The sequence below is a fragment of the Anarhichas minor genome, unplaced genomic scaffold (genome assembly GCF_050575085.1).
Source record: "Anarhichas minor isolate MPS153535 unplaced genomic scaffold, ASM5057508v1 ptg000010l, whole genome shotgun sequence".
NCBI lineage: Eukaryota > Metazoa > Chordata > Actinopteri > Perciformes > Anarhichadidae > Anarhichas > Anarhichas minor.
Window position 1 is genome coordinate 2235506 of NW_027466456.1, and position 17786 is coordinate 2253291.

The window sequence follows — 17786 nt, forward strand, 5'->3', positions numbered from 1 at the left end:
TCTAGAGCTGCAGATAACAATCACTTTCATTGTTGATTAATCATTCATTGTCTTTAAATTGCTCGTTTTGTCCAACTAATAGTCAGGAACCCACTCCAAACTTTATGATATTGGGGAGTTCTGGGGTTTGTTTTGAACAACTTAATTCACTGGCTTTGTCAATAAGGACAAGTGAAACTCTACGAGCCAATCGAGTGTATATCCCATCATGCTCTCTGTCGCCAGGCCTCTGTAACGTGAGATGCCTGACATCAGCCAGCAGGTGTCTCACTACTCGGAGATGAAGGCCTGTGTGATCTGGACTGTGAGGGACTGATGAAGACTAATGCTGCATGCTGGCCCTCAGCCATCAGGTAGTGGCTCAGATCTGGTCATCCCCTCCAGGTTAGGGTCAAGGTTTCCACTCACCCGAGTAAACTTTAAACATTCTTTCAAAGATCACATCTTACCAAGTCAGCAGCGTCACAGAGCTCGATAACGGCCTCGACGAGAAACACCTTTTCTTTTTGTTAGGGATACAGAAATAACGTCTCTTTGTGCACAAAGTGTGTCATTGTCACGTAACAAAGTGCTGATCTGTCCGGACCCTGGAGCGGTGTAAACACCTGCCGGCAACCGGCCGGTCTGCCCTCTGTCCTGGTCTATCCTGATCCTGGTCTGTCCTGATGCTGGACCAGTTCTCATCTTTACAGCTCCTTGAGACGCCTCCAGCTATGCTACTTCAGAGACACAAAGAGAGGCGGCACAACCTCCTTCTGAGTCACTGCCCTCCCCATCCAGAGCTCCTGATGTAAGAGCCCCCCTCCTCCTCCTCCTCCTCCTTCTCTTGGCAGCATCCATGCACCTTCTTGACACCGAGCTGAGCCGACATGTGTTGTGTTTGGTGACATAACTCCACGTGGTTGTGTCCTTGCCTCGCTTACTGGGGTTCAAGTCGGGGGAATGTTTTGAAATCTGAATTTTTTTTTTTTTTTTAATTGAATCCGATTTGGATTTTTCAATTCGAAGGTTCGATTATTCGTTTCTTCACGATGAGAAAATCCATTCTCACTGAGTTTCAGTGATGCTTTCGACCACATTAATATTACATTAAGCAGCCTTTCAGGGGACAGCCCTAGAATGTGTACACATCCAGGTAAAGGAATAACATGAGATGTGTGTGTGTGGAGATGGGCTGACATCATGTCGGCATCCCCTTCAGGGGGACGTGACGGGGATTAGAGGAGGAAGCAGAGAATAACAGAGCGTGGACTGAGTCGTGTTGGAGCTTGTAGCAGAGGATGTGTCGCTGTTCAGCTATATGTGACTCATTACACTGCATAGCAGGTGCTGTTGAATAATCACACCTCTCTGGATCGGCTCCCCCTCCCTCCTCTTGTCGTGTTGTCGGACGGCTCTTTGACATTCACATGCGCACCGCAGTTCAAACACAAAAGGTGCTGGCAGCCCAACAGGCCTCGTTACCGACCGAAGGGCACAGCGAGTGTTTCTGTGTGTCCCGTGCTGACCCTTCACATTCCCGTCTCCAGCGGCCCTGAAAGCAGGTCTCCACCCCCTCTGTACGGCCAACACTCTGTCCTCCTTACGCTGCTCAACTCCGGCTTTCCTCTTCACCTCGACCTCATTTTATGGTAGAAAATAAGTATTTTCCAGGAGGTAAACGAATCAGAGCATACATATGACGCTGGCCCTTTAATTGGTTAATCAATCAAATAATCAGCAGATTATTTGATTATAAAAATAATCATTGCGGCTCTAATTACACTACCGTACCAAAACAATCACAAGAAAGGTTATCAACAGGTTGGAGAGGCTAAACTCCATACAGCTAAATACTATCATATCATACTAATATGAATCTATGGGTGGTAACAACACTGATACTTTCCCATTGGCCCTCTCTTGACCAACATCTGTGACAGCGGCTGTCCTTGTAAGATGTATAATTAAATGTTCAGAATTTTTGTTACTCTGACAAACTGTGGGGCGGTGCCTCCCAGATGGCTCCGAGTCTATAAAGTGGAAACACCGTAAGAACCAAGCTGCTCCGAGCCGTAATCTCATTAACTTTGAATGCGTTTACATGTTTACTCACGAGTCCCAACACGAGGCCCAAGCTCCCACATGGACGCACATTAAAGTCACTACGAGGAGCTTTTATGTTATGAACGCGACAATCAGTGAGAAACATTATAGTTATTCTTAATGCCCGTCACCGGGTCCGGTTCTCCACAACATCGGACCAGAAGAGCCCATGTTTACATTTGTACAGGTCAGCAGTACGACGGCCAGGTAAAAGGAAGCCAGGAGAGATTTACTTTAGATATTTTAATTTCTGATGTTATATATTTTGGTAATGTCTGATGCTGGAGCAGGACCAGCAAAGACAAAATTAACAGAATTGCCTGAAAAAAAAAAAAAAAAAAAAAAAAGGCGTAACAAAACAAATCAAGCACCAGCCTCAGGCGTGTGATCGAGGTGTTCTGGCTTCTGTATTTTGCAGTGATGTCATGCAACTGTTGCTGCAGCCTGTGATTCCTGAATGTTGCAGCTGCAGTCCAAAGCGAAGAGTAATGTGCTGTATATTACTCGCTATTTTAAGTCTTATTTTGATAGAAAGATTTGTTTATTTGAACGTGAAAGTGCAAAACAAACATTTTGTCGCTAAAATCAATGAATAATCATGAGTATCATTCACCATAATAATGTCGCCCTACTAGACAGGTTGTCCTATGTCTAGTTTATTTTTTTAAGATACATTATGAGACGTGGTTTCTGGTGGGAGGCTAACACAAAGGTGACTTTGTTTCACCATCGTCACATTGCAGTTATTAATCTTCTATAGCCACAAATTGATCCATTACCTCATCACCATGCATCCTGCAAACACACGTTTATAAAAGGAGAATTGTATCAGAAATATGTTGTCTTTTTTCCCAAAACAAATGCACGCTATCTAGATCAATATCTTTACTTTTAAGACGGTGGAGCTCGTGGAGATCACTACCGCTTTTGTCCACAGGGGGCGCCAAAAACACCACAAGATGAAAGTTCCTCGTAAAGCTGCTTTAACAAAGGATTAGAACTGAACCTCAAGTGTGTTCAGGGAAAGGTCACAAGTTGTGAGACTACGAGTAAAAAGGTCAGACGAGAGATTTGTGTAACGTTGTGTGACTTCGACAGCGCTGCCATTTCCCGGCTGAGGCCTCATCATTATGAACACGGTCCCGGTAAGAGCGCCGGCCTTCTCACTGCAGGCCGGCGCTCTTTGAAAAAGGACAGAAAATAATCCACTTCTCCTTTTGCTCCACTGTGCACGTTCTAAATAGATGCACAGCCCCTCCTCTCTGTGGCCGTCTGTATCATGCATGCACTGCAGAGACACATGCTTCGTGTTGTGCCTCGCAGCGGCAGAGCTCCATGCAGTTAAAAAGAAAAGCATGCCGCAGATGCACCGAAGTAGGTCAGTGTGTTGAGCTGAGCAGTGAGGAGTCTGACGGCCCATTAAGCTGTGCCCTCTCCTCCTTAGTGTGCGTGCACACGCGTCTCTACATCTACACTACATCATCATATCCACAATTAATTTTGGTCAAAATTGGGATCACGATTAGTTAATGTGGTTACTCAGACTTTAGGATACATTATGCACTTAGAAAGAGAATTTTGTACATTTTAAAGTTAAATGCATCACTCTGGTGGACTTTAGGAGACTAGACCTATGAAGAACTTTGTCCTCTCGTAAACAATTTAATCGTAAACACATCGGTTATATAGATATGAATAAAAAAAGTCACACCCACAAAGCATGGAAAACGAGACTGGGTTGGGTGGGTTGCAGACATCGCCGCACAATAAATCGGTTGATCTCGGTAATCTTGTTTCATAATCAACGATAGACAAAATAGTCATTGAAAACAGAAAACAATTAATTGCCCAGCCCCACAAGTTTGCTTATTAGACACAACACTGGGCTAAACCTGTAAACGAGTTGGGACACGACCCACTTCACAAGCATTAAGGATATGAAATGTGTGTCTGCTCCTACAGTCGATCTTTACACTCCTGTGTGAAGAGGAACAAAATGGAGACGCCACACTTCCAACTTTGGTCAGAACAGAAGAGCTCGTTTATCACTGCAGAGCTCGTCGTTTCAGTGACGTTATGGCATCGAATCCCGGCTCCATCTTTCCCCGAGCTCCAGTCAAGCCTCCCCCGGAGAACACTATTGATCTGGAGATAAGAGGGGCCGTGTTGATCGATATATATCTCTCTCACACACACACACACACACACACACACACACACACACACACACACACACACACACACACACACACACACACACACACACACACACACACACACACACACACACACACACACACACACACACACACACACACACACACACACACACACACACACACACACACACACACACACACACACACACACACACACACACGTGGCACTGTGTGTGTGGGAACATGACCAACACCCCCTTCACACCATCACTTAACTGATGTTCAGATGGAGGTCAACCAGTAGGAGTAAGAACTGCAGGAAGGGTAGCAGGGACAACAAAAACACTGCAGCTACATACACAATCTCTACAAAGAGACAATGTGCTCCATTTTGAACACCCGTTTGTTTTCTTTAAAGCTCTCCAACTCATCCTTCCTAGAACAGAGCGGTTCATCATTTTAACTCTCAGACACAGAACAGGTTTACTCTGAGGGCTCGCACACAGTTTACAGCACACTCCGGTGCCCCGCTGCTCACAGAGCGAGGCTCCATCGACACAGACGACACACGCGACAGGAAGTGAGACAGCATCTCTACAGTCCAAATCCACTCACGCTTCTAGACGAGGAGACTGCTTCTATCGGGCTCATCACAGCAGCGTAGTGCAGAAAAACGAAGACGAAAACTATTTAATGACGCCACATCATTTGACAGTAAAAGCATTTTTTTTCTTCAGAAAATCAATAGGCAATGAACCCAGTGACACCACACACACACACTGAAGCAGCTGTGCTCCACCCTCCTACACACCGAGCCATCACTGCATGAATATTTAGGCCCGTCTGCGACTGGAAATAAGCTGAATATTGTGGGAAAAACAGAGCACCCGAGGACAACGAGGGTCTTAAAGAGCTTTATTACTTACTTTGAACCTTAGAATATAATATTTTATAAGGGCAATGCTTCTCAAAATAACAGCATTAGCATCTTGCACTGTGCATCTAGAATGACAAACCAATATACTCACATGAACATAAATCAACAAAGGGTCAACTCTTTCTTCACCTCTCTGCTCCTCATCATCATCTTCAAAGGGCGATCCAGATGTGAGAGATGTGTTCTGACTGAGTGCGATTGCCGCGTTCACATACGGCCAAACGAACCGGACCTGGAGACGTCCAGACAACCGGCCCAAAACAAGCGAGCGAGTGAATGCACCCTTCGATTACATGTTCTGGTGCGACCACTAGACACCCAATATGAAATCTCTGTGTTTCATGAGGCGTTTGTGTCCGGACCAATCGGCGTCCTGTGAAGACCTCCTGGCAGAAACAGGCGGGGCTCAGGTGTTGGTGTGAGGCGACGACAAGGAGAGGCGACCGTTTGTTCAAAACAACAATGACGGCTCCTGAAGAGGTTAAACGCAGACGCTGCAAAAGAATCACCGACGGGTTTTCGCGATGGAGAACAACTGCTGCATTATATCTATGTGATGACAAATGATGCGTGAACACGGTTACATTCTGCTAATTAGATAATCAATGAAAAGAAATGTGGACGCGCAATTAAATACCGTCACCAGGTGTGTCAGCTGGATGAACATCGTCAGCTGATTCTTATAAGCTGAAGAGAATATACATCGGTCATGGTGCGTATTAAGTAGACGCAAAAGCACACACACACACACACACACACAGCTAAACCTAGTTTAGTTAGATGTGTACACCCTGTTTGTGAAATTCCACTGGTTCTAAATCGGTGTTGTAGCAGCAGCTTGCACCGTGGGGTGTGATTAGGCTTTTTTTTTTAGACACACTTGCCTCTCTCTTTCTTTCCTTCTCCCTCGATCCCTGCAGCGCTCCGGGTTGATAATTAGAGCTCAGGATGTACAGACAGGCTGTCCGGGGCCTCGCTTCTGTCTTTTCTTCTGGAACACCCTCCTCCAATGACACAGACGCACTCGCTTTGTACAACTCTCACAGAGCTAAGACAACGCCTATACCGCCGATCGCCCGGCCGATGGCTACAAGCAGCAATCACATTGAACTGCGGTAAAAAAATAAAAACCAAGAGCCACTATAATGGGCCCCAACTGGTCTTGATAACAGTATCTGGTTCCCAGAGAGAAACTACGGTGCCAAGCTTGTGAGTAGCAGCATGTGGCAGCGGGCCGTCACATGTGGGCAGAGCACCGGCCTACAGTTTTGTGAGTCCGTGTGTTGGCTTCAGCCTGATTTGTGGCCCAATTGGGAGCGGGCAGGCGGACCAGTCCACGTTCAACTCTACTGCTGAAGACTAGGCGACCTCAGAGTGGTGACCGATGAGTGGGGGAGTAAAAGAAAAAGGGCCAAGGGGCGAAGAGGAAGAGGAGGAAGTGCGGAGCTGGCAGCAGCGCGGATGTCTGCGGTCGTTCCCTGCACGGACTATTAACGAGGAAAGGGCCGGCCAACGATACAGGGCAGCGGAGCGGTCAGTAATGTTTAGAGGAAACTGATACCATCTCTACGTCTTCCTCTACGAGTCTCTGAGGACCGGCACAAGTCAGACCCACAGCAGTAAAAACCTCCTCATGGACACAGAGCCAACACCAGCTCAGGCCTTAAAAAGTGATGCTGCACGCCAGATATAAAGACTAAACCATCACGATGTTACAGACAAGACACTCTCTACGTGTGTGTGTGTGTGTGTGTGTGTGTGTGTGTGTGTAAGCAGGATATAAATGTGACTCCTGCACAGCGGGCCATGGTGTAAAACCTGCACGGCATACTGATCCATCAATTTACTGTAATTCTGGTCCAACAATGGAGCAGAGTTGTGATGACTTTATTACCGGATTCATTTCAAAACACTGAGACTGTGTTAGATTATGCCGGCAGCCATCGGCCGATATTTCTTCTTTTTACATCTTTCAGTCTCAGTTTCTCACTCTGCTGCAACTTCCCCCTTCTCTTTGTGAAGTAAAGCTTTTAGTGAGTGAATGAGACGTTCAATGCTCTGAACCTGGCAGAATGTGAAGAGGGTCCAGGGCCCCAGGTTGCCACTGGCCTTTAGTTGTTGTTGTTTTTTAAACCTATAACAAATTGCAGAACATGCACCCTGAAATAAATATTCTTTTAAAATATTTGCAGCATTACTGGTATTGAAATATTGCAGTTACAGTCAGAATTGGAAACAGACAACACTGCATATATGCATCGGTGTGTGTGTACTCACATGCGGGGAATCTGTTTGAGAGACGTAAATCAGTTTGACTGTGTGGTGAGACGGTCGACATCGTATGCAAATGGATTCAACTGACAAAGAACCAGATGAACCGGAACGTCGTAAACAAAAAGGACATTAGTGAAGTCTTGGTCGTGAAGCATCCCGGCGTCTTTGAGCCGGACGGAAAATTATACCGCAAGACGACTCACACGTGACATAAACGTCACATTTGTATTATTATTTTCACTATAACTGTATTGTATCCAAAACAAAAGCTGATGCCTGGTTAACATTTATCCTAAAAATGTTTTCAAGTGAATATCCAGATCATTTATATCGTCACCGCCACATAAAATACTTTGACATGTTTTAACTTGAAGAACCATTTTATAATTAAGTAATTATACACATTTTATTATTTAAGTAATTATACACAAAATGTTTCAGTGCAGCCCTGGATGATGACACACAACACACTGCTGTGAACCAGCCGCACTGAAAATATATTGTCTGTAGTTTTGGTAATGCAAGGGCAACACTTCCTGTAGCTGCTTTTCACAGTAAAAGCAGTGGGGCTTTTATTGTGGTGGTCACATAAAACCTCTGGTGATAAGAGAGTGACAGCGGCTTAGTGTTGGTTTCAATGAAAGTTGGAGGTTTGTATACAAATTTGACATCGTTGGTGGTGAATTATTTTTCTACAACGCTGCTGAACAGCTGTTTGGACATTCAACAGCTGTTGCTGCTGCTAAGATTGTAACTCGCCAAATATAAATCTAATGATACGAGGTGAATGTATCCTCACCATAGTTACACCAAATACTGTTTGCAATCATTTTCAAGCAGTTCTTTGTTCTTGCGGTCGTGAGAGTCATGCTTTTAACAGAACTTCCTCGTCTCCGTCTCCGTCTCCCACTCAAAACACTGTTCTTCTGCCCTCACGTTGAAGCCACCACGGAGACAGACCGGCAGCATCTCTGAGGGCTGGGTTCCGGTCGGGCCTTCAGGGCTTTTGAGTGAGACACTTAAAGAGACATGACATGCTGCAACCTGACCAACCAACCAATTATGCAAGAACACACACACACACACACACACACACACACAATCTCACACACACACACACCTAAGGTTCTGGGACAACAATAGCTTCTTTCTGGAAAGAACAAACAGACTATGGTAGTAGAGTAGAAGCCCGCTGCTGTCAGCCAGGTTATAAATGGGAAAGTCTGAAACACTCAAATCTACAACCTCCATAACAACGAGCTCATCGTCCTCCAAGTTATTCTGTCGGCTTCTACGTTGGTCTACTGTGCTCAGATACACGACCCAAAAGGAGCAGTGCAGCAGCCAAAACCGACACGGTAAACAGGCTGTAGTCCAGCTGCTGTTGGTCTGACATCACGTGTAAGAAGTCTTCAGTAAGACAAAGAGCGAGGAGACCATAGCTGACAATATCTCCGTGAGCATTTGAGCATTTAAGATTAGTTTTGATCCAGGACTCGAGTCCCTTTGAACCTGCTTAACTGAGCAAGACTGAGAAAACAGGCCTCCCATTACAGCTGAACACACACACACACACACACACACACACAGCGCTACACGCATGACTTCCCTTAACACGGCATTGCCCCGTCTCCAGGGCCTGATAAAATGAGCAATTACAACTTAAAAACACAAAAGGGAGCACTGCCGACGGGCAGGCAGGGGAAGCAGAGTGGGGGGGGGGGGGGGGGTTAAGTGTGGTCTACTTAAGTGTGTCAACTTCCCAACACTTTTAAGAACCAGAACTTCATCCAAACGGTCACCCAAAAAGCTGGTCAGTTCACTGGGTCAGAGGTCACATGGGGGCATAGAACATGACACCCACGGGGGGGGGGGGGTCAAGAGAAAACACAAGAGAGACACGGGAGGAGCTGAAAATGTTATCCAATATTTTTGAAATAAAATAAAGCCTTCATGGTGGAGACAGAAACAGAGTGAGAGACAAACAAAAAAGAGAAAAAGAACAGAATGTGTTGAAAACAGAGAGACCACGTCTCCTGCTAACATGTGGTCAGCATCTGATAGCAGCTATGAAAGATTGATTGTTTCATCTTTCTCATAAGGCAGAACAATGTTACACTGTGTGCTTCTTCCAGTTAGGGTGTGTGTGTGAGAGGGAGAGAGGGGAGGGAAGAGGAGCAACAGCTGAGGCCGGAGAAACAGCTGTATCTCTTCAACGCCTGCACTCGTCCTCCGCTCCCCCCTCGACCTCATCCTCCCCCCCCCCCCCCTGGAAAGAGCCCCTCACACCCCCCGTTCTGTCCCTCCTCTCCCACAGTGCAGCATGGCCGGGGGCTACGCTTCGATCCGATGTGTGTGCCGGAGCTCCACATAGAACTACCGGTTTGGAGCCTCTGTTCTCCACTCGGAGGACGAGTACAGACAGGAAGCTGCTAAACATTCATCTATTGACTAAAAATAGGAGAGACATTGTTTCCAGCGGCAATGTCCCCCCCCCCTCCTCCCAAATCCTCCTAGCTTTGTCAGATTCAAAACTATGAGACAAAAGGTAACCAGAAAAAACATTGAGGTTATCCTTTCACATATAAACGTGGGCCCGTCCATCAGGTCCCTCTGGCTCGCCTTTAGTTGACTTAAGATTTCTTTATTCCGATTAGTCGTTTTTATGCTATTTTCTTGCTGAACAACTTATTACCATGAATATTCTGGTAAACACGAGATTTAAAGTGGTGCTTTTGTGCGATTCTTTGCAAAGAAACTCGAGCACTGAGCTCAGCTGATAACAGTCGCATCTGTAAATGAGTTTGCCCCGTCTCAGGACTTGTTGAATTTGCATATATACAAAGAAGAACTTCCAGGAATTCAACATATTCATACATATTGCGATTATTCTTTAAACAAACATTAAGAAACAAACTAGGAGCAGACAAAAGCTCCACCTGTGTGTAATGTGTGGTGGGAGGAAACAAATGACTCATTAAAGTTGCACATTATGTGGGAAGATGCAACTGAATGTCTTCTACTCCTGCAGCGTTGCATCTTTATATTCTTCTTCAAATAGTATTAGTAAGAAGAGAAATACACAAGTTTATACTTCCTTTGCCAAAAATTCTGAAATTTACTTTAAATTAGAGCAGCAACTACTATTTTTAACATCAATTATTCTGCCTATTATTTTCTGGTTTCAAATGATTAATCGTTTAGTCTACGACGTGTCAGAAAATAGAGAAAAATCACAGTTTCTCAAAGTCTTTAAATGTTTTGTGTTGTCGGTCCAAAACAAAGACATTCAACATAGTATACCGTGTATAAAAACAGAGAGAAGCAGGAAATATGGATATTTGAGGCATTTCTGCCATTTTTGCATTAAAGATTATTTAAAATTTGTTGCCGATTATTTTTTATACTAGTCGACCAATCGTTGAAAATCTACTTTTAATAAAATGTACACTTGTACGCAAGCGAACTGTCGTTTTCCCTGTTTTCCATGTACATGTAAAGCATTATGAAGTTCCTTAGAGTCTAACATGTGCTGTATAAATAAACTCTTCTTCTGTTAGTATAAAGCCTGCGCTGCTTCCGTCACTGCCTTGTCTGGAACAAGCAGAAGAGATTCACTGCACTCTCACGTCAGGTCGGATGACAGACGTTTAATATGAAAATAGTGTGAATGAAATGATTTAACACCCAATGTGACAGTTGGTGATGTGAAGTGTGTGTGACTGTGGGCATGTGAGTGCAAGTCTCTGTCTGCATGTCAAGACCCGACCGGTAGGGAAACCTGACAAAGGAGACAGGAAACAGGTTGTCTGAGTCACACAGAACTAACCGGATTACTTTGACACAGGGGGAACACACATCTTCTTAAGACGCGAAGCATCAAAGAAGTGCAGGATGGGTAAAGAGGAGAGATAAAAGCAGAACGGGTGCGGAGGTTGAGGCTTCGTATTTATATCTACGCTGCTCTAAAAAGGGCCAAAAAGCCAACGGAGCACCTGAGACGGGCTGATGGTGAGGAAAGACTGCAAAAGAAAACGTTGGCGAGCAGAAGAGGAGCAGGAACCAGAGGGGGAATCGTGTTTGTCTGATCTATTGTCTTTGGCGGGGATCAGGACCGAGTTCACGAGTTTCCATGACAGAGACGAGGCTCAGCTCTCGGCCAAAAACACTCAGAAAGAGAGACGAGGCCGTGTTGTGAGGAACGGCCTCGTCTCTGATGCAGACTGGTGGATCGGGACAATGTGAAGGGGAAGTGGAAGAGGAGCGGCTCTCTGTTTAGGTACAGTCGGGCCGGTTGGGGGGGCCACACACACACACACACACTGAAGTAAGAGCAGCGGCTCCGGCATATTTGAAATGCGAGTGCACTCACTGGGTTTGGATGAAGTTTATGAGTTTGTGTGATGATGAGGTCGGGAATACGCTCGGTTTCTAACAGCCTTGCATAACAGTAAGAGGTGTTCCTAATATTTTGTCCATCCTGTTCATATCCACGAGGGAACCCCGGGGCTTCCTTCCCTGATCGAAAGCCCACTTAAAATGTCAGATTTCCCTAAAAAACAACAACATTTAGAAATAATCCCTCTGGATCATCACTTAGGACACACTAAGTGTGTGTGGTGGTGTCAGTGACACACACCCCGTCCTCTGCCTTTGCACTTGTATTTTCATTTTGTCGTGTTCGGGACAATTCTGGGCGTCAAACTCGATGCCGGATCGTACGCACGCATCCAAGAAGAAGCTACGAAAAATGGAGGACACAGCGAAAGAGAAAAAAAATGCATTTATAGCGAGGCGACTCTCCGAGAGGACAAAGCTCGTTCCAAAACCAGCGTGGGAATCTGGGGTTGGCTTTCATCCGCTGGCGAGCACCGTAACCCTCGCTGAGCCGGGGCCAACTTTGAATGTTGCATTTAAAACTGCGACAGAAAGACCCTACTAACCGTGCCTTTAAGCGTTGTGTCAACCAAAACCACTTCAGGAGAAACTACTTAAATCCAGGTTTGTGATGAAGCCTAATTTGCCAACCATACAATGTCCTGTATTATTGACATCTTCCTTTAAGCTGCCTGCTGCCTTGAAACTTCCTCTAGTGAGAATATTCCAGATATGCGGAGTCACATGACACAGGAGGCAGAGACCCTCACAGCTGACATTCTGACCGCCTCAAAGGCTGAACCCCTTTACGACAGGCCTGTCACCTCTGACCCCCCCCAACCTCATGACCTCAAACTCCTATAACAACTCTGGGCGAGCTGAGCTGATGCTGACCTTAAAATACATTGATACAGTCTGTGTGTAATGAATGAATATAATTGACAAGTTTCACTTTTTGAATGGAATTAGTGAAATAAATCAACTTTTTGATGATATTCTAATTATATGACCTGTACCTGTATATACATATATCTGATGCTGGAGAGTTTCTCTGTGGTTACGTACAAACAATGTAAATAAAAGAGCCAAATAATGAAATCAATGTAACTGTAGCCTATGATGAAAGATGAAATGTGCTAGCTGCTAGTGTACGTTCCATAGAACCCGCCTCCGTATGAAGCCAGCCTAGGAGGGTCTTTTTTTAAATAATTTATTAATAAATAAATAAAAAGATTTCAATTGAAATGCCTCTGTAACTTCCATAACTTCTAAGGACTTTCCGCTTCGCACCGCTTCACCAAACGCTGGGAGGGAAGCCCCGGGGTTCCCTCAAAATATTTGATGACCGTTGCATAATTTAAAAACGAAGAAATAAGAGTAACTTTATGCAAAGGCGTGAAAGGGAAGCCGGTAACAGGTATCGAGTACATTGTCGAGTCAATATTCTGATTAGACTGCAATCACCCCAAGAACTATTGTGACATTTAAATACCCATGCAGTACAAGTACACAGTGTTTTATCACATCCCATCACCAGCTGCACGTCTAACAAGAACAAACATCAACAGCCTGACGAAGGCAGAAATGGATTTTATAAAAAGCAACAACAGAATGTATTCTGCATCGTCGTCGTCCGTCGCAGCGAAAGAGCAATGATGACAGATGATGTCAGACGAGATCTGCCTCCTGATTCAAAAGATCAGCTTTTATGACTCAGCACATCTCCATGCCACCATGAACGTGTACGGCTTGGTATCAAACCTATGTGAGCATTTAGGTCAGATGCTGCATGAATAAAATACATTATACGATGAAGATTCATGAATGTTACGACAGAAAGAATCATACTCAGTGATCTCAAACGAGACATATTTACAAACGTCCCCAGAGGACGAGAAGACGGAGCAGGAAGTAGGAGAGTGTGTGCGTTGGTGAGCTCAGCGTATGTCGAGGTATTGTGACGGATGTTGCCTAATAATTACACCGCGTGAATCTTAGGCGGATCAGACGGGACTGAAATAGCACCAGATCCCCGCTCACAACAAGAACGCGACACGGAGAAAAGAAACCGAGAGTCAGTGAGGTAAACACCAAAAGGAGAAGCTGGTAACTCGAGAGAAGAGAGAGAAGTTGTGCAGCGGTCCGCTCTCAGTGTAGCCCTTCATGTGTGAGCCGCTCCCATCAGCGGTTAAACTCGGGCTAAAATGTTCTCAAAGCCCCCCGGGGCCTCCTGCCGCCGCTCGGCAGAGTAGTGCGTGCGTGCGTGCGAGATTCAGCCACCGGTCCCTCCGTGTACACTCTGCTCTCTGAGGCCTAAACAAGAGCTGTGATTACAACACTGCAGGAGCCACAAATGCACTAATAACAATAAGAAGAGGCAGCTTTTGCACAACTTCCTCAATTGCTCCGTTAGAAACACAAAAAAAGGCCCATTGCTCAATACGCAATGAGACGTAGTGCCGGCCTCTCAGATTTTCTGGAGTGGAAGCCAGGGCGTCCATTATCCTCGTCTTTTATCTTCCTTCTCACACATACGCACGCACACAGTCAGCTAGTCAGGCGCTAGCCAAGCTCACATCTACAACACCCACTTCACCCGACTGCCAACTACATTACAAACACATTACAAAAAAGTCCTTATCAAACACACAATCGTACACAATATCTTTATCAGTGTTCCAAAACGACTTGTCAAGCGCAGAGGCCTTTTACAGAGAGGAGCCGGGTTGGCTCTGTGGAGCAGAAAAGGAACACAGATAGCCGGCTTTGCCGGGGCGGCATCAGAGGAAGAGCGTGACGACACGTGACTTCGCAGTTCCCATCTGTGCCGAACGGATGTGCCAGACATCAAGTTACCCTGGCAACTGGGCAACAGCGAGCACCGGTTGGAGGTCACACAGAGAAAAAGCTCGATACCGACCAAAACGCCTCTAGAATGTGTATCGCGCTCAGAGGGAGGCTGATGGGACGGGAGCTCCTTCACTCAGACGGGAAGCCAGAGAGCAAGCTGCGCGTTCATATATGGCTGCACGCAGACGAGCTCTTGATGCATCTGGGAACATTTCACATCAACTGAGGAGTGAACGTGATGCAGAGAAAACATGACCTGAGGAAGACCAGGGATTGAACTCGATGACGCAAAAAAAAGCCCCGCGGCGGTTTATCACTTTCTCTTGTAAACACACGGCTCTGATTCTGAGAGGGGAGTTTCATTTCACACACACACACACACACACACAGAGATGTAATCTCTAACTAATCACATTTGCAGGCCTCGGACAGAGCAGCCGTACCACGGTGCTGAACAGATGGGCCCCCACGTACACAAGGCATCTCTGGGATTAGCTCAGCCCAGAAGGTGGAGGTGGAGTCACCAAGGGACGCTCTCTAAAAAACTAAAAGTAGCTGCAAATGACGCTGAGGGGACTCTACAGACATCTACCTGTACCATCCTCCTCATGGTTGCAAAGACAAGTAATTTAGCCATAGATAAATACGTGTAATACTCAAAGTGATGCAACTGAAAATGAGAACAGCGCTGCAACCAAAAGAGTGCTTGTATCTCCTCCAGGGCGTTCACATTGTTTCTGTTGGCAAGCAACACATATGAAACGTGATGCTTTTTGTCTACAGAGACGAGGAGCAGGACGAACCCTAAAACACACAGTGATCATCTGAAGCAGCATTAGCAAAATAGGCGTACAGACGGAACTTGTGTCGCTTAAGACCGACGGCACAAATCCCCGGATAGAATACTCAATCAAGCGTATTCTATTGGATTAAAAACCAAAGCCCCGGTGCTGAGACTCCTTGTGTAAACGTTTCAGATGTGGCCCCACTGACCTGTAGGGGAAACTCCCTCCTGGGTGTAGAATGAATCAGAAGAAGAAGAAACCAAAAGGACTGCATTTGGAAATAATTAAAGTTCCGTCTCCTCCTTTGGTCTTAACTTGGGTTTTATCTACCCACTCAAATCATTCGACGCTTTCAGAACTAGCACGACTCAACGCGTCTAAATGAACTGGATAGATGCTGCATCTATTTCACTGCTGATGAAGCCAACTGAGATTGTTTCAGTCTTTACTGCACAACACGACACCGCAGCACACTGTAGAAGGCACGCCAGTCATGAGTCTGGAGTGACCTCTGGGTCATATGTTAAGTGTGGAGAACAGCAGCGGCACACAACCGCGCAACATATCGATATGGAACATTCCTTGGAATCCTTTAAAAACAGGGGGTGGTGGTGGGAGGGGGGGGGGGGGGGGGGGGGGGGGAGCGCAATGTGAAACAGGACGGTGACAAAGAGTGTGTTAGATAGGCGGCCTAATAGTGAAAAAGGGCGTGAATTCATCTTAAAACTAATTCTGCTTGACAGCTTATAGAGCAGGCCCACTCAAGTGTGTGTGTGTGTGTGTGTGTGTGTGTGTGTGTGTGTGTGTGTGTGTGTGTGTGTGTTCCCAGTACATGTCTGTGGATATTCATGACCTCACAAATTAAAAAGGAACAATGCTAGATGAAGCTACCTTTGGTCAAAGAGCTTTCTACGTTTGAACAATGCAGATTGATATTGATATATATTGATATATATTGTCTACTATCACACGTGCACTTAACATTAAAATGATCGACATGTACCTTCATCTCAGGTGTGGCACAACATCTGAGATAAAGCCTCAACATCAATACATGGTGGTCTGTCGGTACAAGTGATTACCAGCACTGCTTTAGACTGGTATTGTTGGAGGTAGACGGCAATCAGAAACATGTGCTTGCTGAGTATTGTTGACGAGAGTGCTTTATACATCTATCAATTGAATGTATATCAATGTATATCAATGTACATTAATGTATATCAGCATCGATCAAACTGAACATGGAACTTCCCCCAGACTCAACACACCCTCACGACTCGTGCTTTTGCTTAACCGAGACAGGCTACGGCTAAGACCAGTTAGGCTGCAGCTGTACACAGTATTGTTCGTGGGTGAACCCACGCCACACCCAAAGCACTCCCCGGAGGTTAACCGTGCAAGGGGGGGGGGGTGGATTCACCGCCAATGAGCGCGTGTAGTAGGTATGTCATTGCTGTTTGGGCTAACGGGACATTATGTCTCCTCCAGTCTAACCTAAACACGAGCAAACTGTGCATCGACTGGAGTCAAACTAAGTAAAGGAATCACAAAATGCAAACTCACCCCGACTCTCTCACCACTCTTTCCTCAAAAGGTTTCCACGTTAGCATGCTGCAAATTCTCGCTAGCTTGATGCTAACTTAGCTTTGGTAAAGGGAGCGCATGATTTATTATTTATTATTATGTCAAAAAAAAAAAACTCTCGGTGGTGCTTCTTCTCGGTGCGTGGTGTGGGGGCGACACGTGGGTGGAGGAGGAGAAAAGGAAAAAATAATGTGCTAAAATAAAAACCTGTGCAACCAGCTACACATGGTCTGCATTACAACGACAACAAAAAGAACCGGGACAAGTCTTAGTATCGGTTCTATCACATCTCCTCGTTAGCCTCCTCTTGGTGGATGCAGATAACGGAGCATCCTGCGCGTAAAAACGAACACATCCAAACGAGGCTGAACGTTAGCTCGCTACCTCGACGGCTGGTAGGAGGTGGTGGGGTTCTTCAACTCACCGAAGTTCTCCGTTTTCCTCCTTCTTCTTCTGGTATTCCAGCGGGTACATCCGAGGCCGAAGGAAGACCACGAGAGACAGCTAACAGGTTTGTTTTAACGTTCAGGACTCGACGATGCGCCTCGCTACAGAACAGCTGTGTTCTGTTTTGAATGAGGGCTGAAGGGGCGGAGCTAAGCGCTCAAAGAGGACCGGTCCGCCCATCATCCTCCTCCTCAACACGCCGGTTTAAGTTCATATATTCCCTTATAGACAGAAATATGTTGTTGTTTGTTGTGCACATCAGTCAACAGGCTGCTGATACGAGTGTCG

General features: G+C 45.7%; 1 protein-coding gene across 5 annotated transcripts in view; it reads right to left on the reverse strand.

The window, feature by feature from the left end:
• The window catches only part of ralgps2 (Ral GEF with PH domain and SH3 binding motif 2), a 71250-nt gene extending 53634 nt beyond the window's left edge, over positions 1 to 17616 (reverse strand). For all 5 annotated transcript variants that reach the window (XM_076087477.1, XM_076087480.1, XM_076087479.1 and 2 more), the window contains exon 1: positions 17476 to 17616. The gene's annotated coding sequence lies outside the window, so the exon portion shown is untranslated. The remainder of the gene's footprint in view (positions 1 to 17475) is intronic.
• Between the last annotated feature and the right edge of the window lie 170 nt (positions 17617 to 17786).